Source organism: Helianthus annuus, chromosome 7, assembly GCF_002127325.2.
Source record: "Helianthus annuus cultivar XRQ/B chromosome 7, HanXRQr2.0-SUNRISE, whole genome shotgun sequence".
Taxonomy (NCBI): domain Eukaryota; kingdom Viridiplantae; phylum Streptophyta; class Magnoliopsida; order Asterales; family Asteraceae; genus Helianthus; species Helianthus annuus.
The window spans coordinates 101647123-101657010 of NC_035439.2; positions in this window are offsets into that span (position 1 = coordinate 101647123).

Here is a 9888-nt window from a genome sequence, read left to right on the forward strand (position 1 = left end):
CGTTTGAACTTCATAACGTGAGCGTAATCACGATGGTTATAGTCCCTAGTGACTATACCTACTGATTACCACGTTATCTAGGCTCAGTGACGAGTCGTAGTTTCGGTCAAAATGCGTTTTCTCATGTATTTTGTAACCAAACTACTCTAGGGTATTAAAACCATTTGTTTTAATACCAAACCTGTTTTCTTACTTTACTAAACATGTTCTAGCATGTTTAGCTCGTCGCTTTTAGAATTGTGCTTGTCTAGGGTCGTAAAGGTAAGCGATCTAAACAATCGCTTATACTTTCGAACCCGACCCATTTGGTCGATCTTTAGGATCCGACCAAACACTTTAGGTGACCATAGTTGTATAGGGAATAACCTTCCGAAGTTACACCTTATGGTCACGTCGTTTAAGTAGTTGTATGATAAGTAGTTCTTATGCCTTAGGAAAATTACCAAAATACCCTTTTTGCGCCAAAATTCATTTTAAGCCTATGTAACTTAATTTTTGACATCTAAACTGATTTAGCAACAATATTAAACATGTTAAGGCATATCTTGCTTATCATAGGGCTAGTTAGGCGTTCCGAACGCGTTTTACGCGAACGACGCGTTAAAGTAGCATAAGCTACCTAAACGGGTCGTAACGGGTCAAAAGCACTTAGGATAGGTTTCCTTTTAGTATGTAGGCTTTGTCAAACCATATTACATAAGTTCCCACACTTATTTGGTTTACAAACCCTCGTACTACCCGATCCTCCGAATAGGTCCGTTTATTAATGTAGATACCTATATTAGGTGCCGTTTGAATCCGTGATCTTCTAGCTTGCTTGGTGAATATCTAAAGTCTATTGATCAATCTCAAGTGAGTAAATAGTACCCCTCTTTTACTGTTTTCCAAACATTTTGGGGTGAAACACATGTGCCTACTTGTTACTTTCGTGCTTTCCTGTTTTCACATCATATGTTGCTATGTTCTTTAGTACACTTATAGTACATGATTTCATTACATTGTTTTGCTATGTATGTTAAATTAGCATGCTAGCACATTGATTTACATTACATTGTTTTGCTACATATGTTTACTTGGCATATTAGCACATTGTTTTACATTACATTTTTCTGCTATGTATGTAGACTGAGCATGCTAGCACATTGATTTAAATGACTTTTCTGCTTCGTATGTTAACTTAGCATACTTAGTACATTGTTTTCATATAACATGTTTACATTTGGTATAACATTTGGTTTGCACAAACGGGACTTATATACATTCATTAACATTAGCTACGCCGCTCGGTAGTAAGTAATGGTACCATAGGACTTGACAAATCCCGTTCCTGACATCCTAGGTTTGTTTGGATGAAAGAAATGACTGAATCCGATAACATTTCTTTTGAGAACCTTGACTTAGGGTTATCCGTCTGTCTCAAGGCTTGAATGTATGCGTTAACTTACCACATAAATGTTTGTATCATTAAAACATGCATTTACTTTGCAAAACATAACTTTTTGATATATTCAAAATACATTGTTTTGTACATTTTTACCTTTGGTTTAAGTGATTACACTTTACTTACCATATATAACATTGGTTACACATTACATGACTACATTTTGGACTTCTAAACATTTGACATTGGTTTATACAAAAACATTTGATGGTTGGTTAAACATGAACGTCATACATTGGTGGTTGGTTTAAGTGACTTAAGTAACGAGATGCGTGTAGTATGGTGCAAGCATGGTGGATACGCCGGTGGTACTTCCTATATATAAGTGCTTGTATTATATTACATGTCGTGGCGTTATTTAAATCATTTCAATTTGGACTCATACATTTTACACAAATAACATATTTTTCACAAGACTTTGTTTTACAAAAAGAGTTTGTTTTATTACAACTTATTTTTACTTGGTTACTCTTTTAACCATACACTATTTTTTTTATTTATACATATCATCTGATTTTATCGCTTTTCAAATGATTTACAAAACAAAACAATTAACTAGGTTCATGACTGAATTTCTATTAAACATTTTCTAAAACCTAAGTCATGAATCCCATTTTCACAAAACCTATGTTACTCACAGGCATTTTTATGCTGACGTACCTATTTTCACATCTGTTTTCAGGAGCTGTTGCTTAGGATGATGTTCGTGACACTAGGGCGGACCTGTGCCTTAGAGACTCAAAATGAAGATAGACTTAGTTTAATTTATGTGATGTACTCTTGTATCTTTTATTTAAGATAATGAAACTCGTTTGTTTGATAAATAAAATATAACTTTTATGCCATGGTTGTGAAACAATAATTCTGTTACAACACTCCCCGACGTTTCCGCCACGATTTGATGTTTTACGTGGTCGGGGTGTGACACTAGAGCTCGGGACTGGAAGACTCCGGTTGCATTTAGGGTACGGAGATTTTCTATGACAGCCACTTTGGCGCAGAGTGACTTCGATGGAATCAAACCATTGAAACATAGCTGTTGGGCCATCTTCTCCGGTGAATTCCTTTGGTCCGCATGCGTTGAACTGTTTGAAGCTGAAAACAGTCTTTGTAGCATCTTTGGGAGCTTCAGTTCTCGACTCCTCGGAAGATTTGCTGACGTTTTCATAGACATCGCTCACAGCTTTTGCTACTTGCTTGGCGATGATAGCAGCAAGACGTCTGTCTCTCTTCTCTTGGCGGGTAAGTGGGGTTCGGTGTCCGGATGACGACATGGTCTGCAACAGACATCGTCGTAGGTCTCAGACACATCAAAATCGAATCTCACCTCACACGTCTACTACTTACTAAAGCTCAGGAACACGTCGAAATATGTATCGCATAAACACATAAGCCCATAATCACAGATTCACGTAGTCACAGAAGCACATAAGCACGTAGGGCACAGAAGCAAAGAAACACAGAAAACACATACGTATTTAATCACAGAGGCAGTCAGAATACTGAAACCTATCATTCAAGTTCGCGTGTCGTTCGTATATATCGGTCGTGTATAGCATATCGAGTAGCATAATCGTATGAGTATACTATAAGCGTATATCGTAGCATAAGGTCGTCTATATTGTAGCGAGTGGTTACTGTTTTGAGGTATAAGAGCAATGCGAGTCGTGTGTGTCGATCGAAGTGAGAGCCAGAATCGAATAAATGCCAAAATTAAACACATAAACAGAAAAACACTCTTAAAGCACATGAACTCGACGAATTATCAGAGTGGCAACTGCTGACTCATAAAATCGAGAATCAGATCGTCTGCGGCTACGAGACATCGACTGCCCAAAGCGATTCGACTATTCTTAATAGACTTGTCGTCACATTTCGACTTTCGGGATCGTGCTTCCGCCTCGATTCTTGGGCATTCCGCACGTATTCCCTAGGCCATACTCGTGAGTTCAGGTCGTTGGAGTCCGTCGAGTCTTTGGTAAGATAAATAAAAGTCAACTAAAAGTAGTAGCAAGTTGTCAAGGTTAGGGTTTCACCCCTGGCTTAGCAACTTCTTCCTTGTTTTAGTGAAGTTGAGGAGATTATTCATCAAAATATGGAATTCACTCCTGATTTGGCATAATTCTCCTCGTTAAACAAGCGTTCGTTATTGAAAAATATCAAGAAGTCATTGATGAAACAATATTGACCAAGCAATTTAGTCGAGAGTTTGCGGTTTTCACACCTAATCCCGATTTAATCACTCACCTTTTCTTGAAAATTCGAGTGCAGTGATAGTGTAGAGTAAGCGAGTCCTGCTATTTCTCAATTGGTCTGTTGGTTCCTAACTATAGTCTAGGTCTCTAAGACTTCGACCCGGACTAGGTCGAGTCTAGCCTAATTCCCTATAGTTATGGCTCTGATACCAATCTGTCACACCCCAACCGATGGCGGAATCATCGGGGCATGGCACTGAGCGAAACAGATTGTCCAGGAGTTTCCATAACAACTATCATTACTATTCAGTTTATATAATACGTCCCATACCGTACCTTAAATAGTAAACAAATTATTACAGATAACATCAAGTCAAATATTCTGTTCCGACAACTTAGATTTAAATATAAAAATTGTTCAAATGCTGCTAGAGACTCGATCTGCAAGATCTACAGACAACTATGCTCTAGACGCTTATTCTAAGCTCGCCTTCCTAGCAGATAAGCATCCTAATTGCCTGTCACATACATTAAAATAAATTCAATACATATAATGTAAAGGTGAGCATACAAGTTTGATAATAGGATAGTAGAGTTTGAAATAGTTTACGCATAACCAGCACGTACACAGAGGAAACGAAGCATGTTAATTATCGACATGGATCTACCGATACCAATGACTGCGGGTTGACTGCCCGAGGCAGTTCGCAATACATGATTACCACCGTAATCCATGCAAGTAATTGTCCTTAACAACCACGTGTGAACGGGTGCTGAGTCCAAACTATAGTACTATCGCCGTTAAGGCAGGTAGACAGCATTCCACGTGTAAACATAACAACAAGCATTCATTTAGTCACCTAATACATGCGGTAACGGTTAGCGTTTAAAGTAATTGAGTAGTGTGTTTGATTGTGATTTAGAATAAGGAACGTATGTAACACCCAAAAGTGCTGAAAGCAAAAAGGGATTGAGTATACTCACAGTGATTGATAGATTGAAGGGAGCACTTGAGAGTAGGGTTAGCCTGAGTAGTTCGATAGCATAACGATAAGCAACGCGTAAAACGAAAACAAGTGTTGGAGGGTCGGACAGCCTGGTCGATCGGGCGGTAGGTCCGATCGGACGGCTTGATCGTTCGGTTAACCAGTCTGTTCGGACAGTCTGTCCGGTCGGTCGGTAGGCCGATCGGATGGACTGTTCGAGTGGATTGTTTCTTCCTTTGAGAAGGATGTGTTTTTGTATGATGGTTTGACTTTTGAAGTTTTCGTTGTAGCATTTGAAAACATTGAAGTATCCTTACCTTTCAGATCGATTGATCGAACGGATCGTTCGATCGGTCGGCTTAACCGATCGGTTAGGTACTTCAACAACAAGTTCTTATCAGGGTGTCACCTGGTTGGACGGCTCGACCGATCGGGTGGCACTCCAATGCGTTGAACAAGTTGAAAATCGATTAAGTGTTGAAGCATAGTATCTCATGATCCGAAGAGTAATTCAAGTCAGACCGTAGTCCGATCGAACAACACTTCGTTCAATACTAGACTTCATGAAATTGTTAAAGTGTGGGGCCATGTGCTAGCCGATCGGTTGGCCTGGTCGATCAGCTGGCTTGTCCGGTCGGCTGGGCTGCCCGTTCGGACAGTCAGCCCAATCGGTCAGCTTCCTGACCTGGTCGGCCTGTTCGTCTAACACTTGGCTGTTTTAATTGTTTGATGTTATATCAGGGTACTTTGACAACGAGTTAGACCATAGAACCCTCGTTCTTACTTGTTTCCCCTGCTCGGACAGGAATCACCCAAATCCGGCCAGTGAACTGTTCGGAACAGAGTTTAACGTTTAACCCGATGTCGGTGAATCTCGTGGATAGAATCCGGATCTTGAGTCGTGCAACCATCGAATTGATTAGCAAGTCGGCACAAGCTCCGTTCCTATCGGTTTAAAGGCATTGAGTGTAAAAGAGTTGAAAGAAAGTTGGAAAAATCATCTTTAAATCCTTTTCACCGAGAAACGTTCAGATCTATAAAAGATCTTTTCTTGTTTATGTGGAAATCGGCTAGATCCAAGTTATTCTTGGTGGATTGAGGCCAAAACATGAAGTTCTTCAAGAACACCATGATGAAATCATCCTAGATCACTTGAATCTTGGTGCTTTCACGGTTAAAAAAGTAAGATTTGAAAGATAGAAAGGTGTAGGGCCGTGTATAGATCAAGAAAGTACAAGATTTAGGACGAAATCTTACCGGAATTGGAAGGAATCTGAGAAAAAGGATGAGAGCACGAGCTGGTCGGTCAGAGCTTTCCAAAAGTGGTAAAGATGACAATGACAGTGGTATTTATAGGATGCCAAAAGTGGAAAGGGCTGGCTGATCGGCCAGGCATCCCGATCAGACAGCCTGTCCGATCGGACAGCAGTCCGATCGGCTGGGCTGTTCGATCGGCTGAGAGCCTGATCGTTCAGCTGCCTGATTTGAGCGTTTGGTGCGACGATTTTTTATATTTCGATTTCGATTGAAATTGATGAGAATACGATAGAGTTTCTTATTTAAATTACTTTTAATCCCAGCCACTATATGTAACATACAATCACCTATGTCTCGCGCTGTCTTTTCGCCACCAATTATCATAATTCGATTTCGATTGAGTTCGACTGAGTTTCGAGTTTCGATTGATTACCGCACAATACATAAAGTAAACATGCACAGGTAACACACAAGGCACACACACACGTATAATAACACCAAAGTTTCATAATTCGAGTTTCGAGTTCGATGATGATTTGATTAGCTTGATTATTGATTAATTGACTTTGTCGCATTGTTACTTCCTACTATTCACAGTCGTTTAGCGTTTCGCATCGATTGAACATTCGATTACTTTGATAAATAACACTTACCCCACATAATACAACTAACGAAATCATAAGATAGACTAACTACGGTCAAAGGGGTCAATCTTGACTTTGACTTTGACTTTCGGTAACACGGGGTGTTACAGTAATGCTGCCTGAGCTGGGGCTTGTTGAGCTTGCGGCGTAGGGTTAGCTTGACGACAGTAGGGAGTCGTGTGACCATAGCGGTTACAGTTGGTACACAAATGACATGCAGAAACAGTAGGGTGATGATAGTTGCAAGTTGCACACTTGGGATGAGACCCGGTGTATTGCTTCTTAGCTTCTGGGACAGCATGGTTAGCAGCAGCAGTAGCAGGAGCAGGTTTAGCAGCAGGGTTTGCAACAGGAGTAATAGCATTGCATCCGGAACCCTGAGATTTCCGCTTCTTGTTCTTGCTGCCACTTGGCTGTTGGGTAACTTGATTAGCAGACTTGGAGGGAGCAGAAGTAGCAAACTGCTTATCATGCACACAGTTGTTGTTCAAACTTGCTGCCAGACGATAGACTTCTTCAATAGTTTCCAGTTGAGCTGCTTCAATAGAATCACGCATAGCAGAAGGTAGACCATTGATGTACTTAGTTATCATCCGCGTAGGAGTCAAAACAAGTGGGGAACGATCAAGCTGAGCTGCTTAAAACGGCTAGTATAAGCCAGGTTATCATCACCAACCTGCTTCAGATGCCAAAACTCTTCTTCAAGCTTCAATTGTTCATGAGGAGGGCAGAACTCGAGCATCATGATTTCTCGCACCTCATCCCATGGAAGAGCATATGCTTCTTCATTAGAACGGATGTTTCTCTCATTCGACCACCACTCCAATGCTCTGCCTTGGAACATTCCAGTTGCACTCCTAGTTTTCAAATGATTTGGGCACTCGCTGTTAATGAAGGTAACTTCAACGCTATCGAACCACTCGAGCATAGCAGTCACCCCATCACTGCCCGTGAAAGACTTAGGGTTGCAAGAGATGAAATGCTTATAGTTGAACTTAGTAGGCTTTTGCTTCTCAGCCTTTGAGTCCACAGAGGATGGAGGTGTGTTTGATCCTTGGAGTTCAGAGACGAGCTTTGGCACGACTAGAGCAATCTGGTCGGCCATGAACGACATCATCTTTTTCTGAGACTTCTCCCTGGATTTCCTGAGAGTGTCGGATAGCTTTCGAGAAGACATCCTAAATATCCAATAAGGGGATCGTATAAGTCTAAATTCACGAAGCCTCACATTATAGATTCATGCATAATAAACTAAAGCTCAAAAAGATTCACAAGATTTTCAAAGATCAAGATTCAAGTTTCACATAGATTTCAATATCACCGAGCCCACGACCTTCGCATGGTACGTTGTACGAAGTTTGGCAGCATGTCAGAAACCCTTATATATAGGAAGTACCATCGGCGAATCCGCCACGCTTCGGGCACATCGCTTCCACCTCGTACTCGATGTCAGGTTACGTGTCGTAGAATACACTCATCATCATCATCATCATCATCATCATAGATTCACATAGTTTACAATAGATTCAAATAGATTCACGTAGATTCCAATAGATTCGATAGACTCTCATAGATTCAATAGATACAACACACTCCAATAGACTCAATAGGTTCATTAGACCCCAATAGATTCACATAGTTTCACATAGAATCGTGTTAACAATCTACAAACAACGAAATCCCGCATGGCACGTGCTACAAAAATTTGGCAACAAGACGGAAGCACTTATATGTAGGAAGTATCAGCGGCGTATCCACCATGCTTCAATCATGCCACGTTCGTCTTGTCATCAGTGTCATGCCTCGTTAACCACCGCTTAGACTTTACCACTTCTCAAAACATAGATTAACCAGATAGATTCATCGACATAGATTAACAAGGTAGATTCAATCACTTAAACTCGGGCCAACAAAACTACGAATTTCACTTAGCGCATGGTACGAAGGTTTGGTAGCATGCCAAAACGCTTATATATAAGAAGTACCAGCGGCGTATCCACCACGCTTCGGACATGCCACTTCCCCCTTGTCTTCGGCGCTAGGCTACGTTTCATATTTTGTCCCTCAAACCACACATACGTAGGTTACACATAGTTTACGCTATGGTGCACATAGATTACACATGGATTACACAAGTAGCTTCCCATCACCGGTTTGTAAAACACTAAGTTTCGCATGGCACGTGGTATGAAAGTTGGTAACATGCCAGAAATGCTTATATATAGGAAGTACCAGCGGCGTATCCACCACGCTTCGGACATGTCACTTTTCCCTCGTATTTCTATGCCATGTTACGTTCAGCGTTTCACAACCGCACTAACACATGAATTCATCAACTAGCTTTTCATAGCATCAAGACTCCCGTATAGATTGTGCAAAGCTTCATAAATTTAGTTTGATCCTGAGATTAAAGTTAATGTTGTAGATTGCGGGCATACGTGCGGTTTGTGTAAAAGCATACCAAATGATTGAAGAATCGAGTTTAAAACCACATGCATAAAATCGAGATAACATAAAAGCAAGATAGGCTTATAAAACATAGGATTGTTCCGGGTAGAGGAACGACGACTAACCAAAGTGATTCGAACCCCTTTCGAATTAAGGTAACCTATCTTAACTTACTCGGACAAATACGTCATCGATGTTAGGCCTACGTTATTCGTCCTTTTAGTCATTCCACGTTCCTAATTGATTGGAACTTCGAGACTTTGGCGAGGCATATAAAAATCCAAGAGTGTGACTAGTTATCAAGGTCCGAGCTTCACCTCTAACTTGACAACATCGTACCCTAAATAGTGTCGGTACTTATCCGCAGATAAGAGCTATTAGAATAGTATGGAGATTTCCTATCAAGGTTTGGATGTCACTCCTGTCTTGAGGGAAATCTCGTGCAAAAATACAAACATTGATTAACAGTGTTTCCAAAGCATCAAGTGTATATTGTATCAACCTTAGGAAAGGCATGTAAGTTTTAATAGGGAAATGTGCTGCTAGGAAGTAGATACGGTAGAATGCATAAGTCTTATACAACAATTAAGTGTCAAGATTCCTAGAACTATAGACTAGGGCAAGTATTCCTACTTATCCTAATTCCCTATAGTTATGACTCTGATACCAATCTGTCACACCCCAACCGATGGCGGAAACATCAGGGTGCGAGCACTAAGCATTCAGATTGCTCATGAGATTCCATAACACTATTGTTTCAGTAAAGATTAATTGATTTCATGCAAATGTCTAACAAACGTCGTCACAAGTATAACATTACAACCAAATCATAAATTGTTCAGATTGTTCAAAAGACTAAATTAACTAGGCGACATTTCTAGGCATCTCCTAGCTTGATTTCCATGCATTCCAAAGCA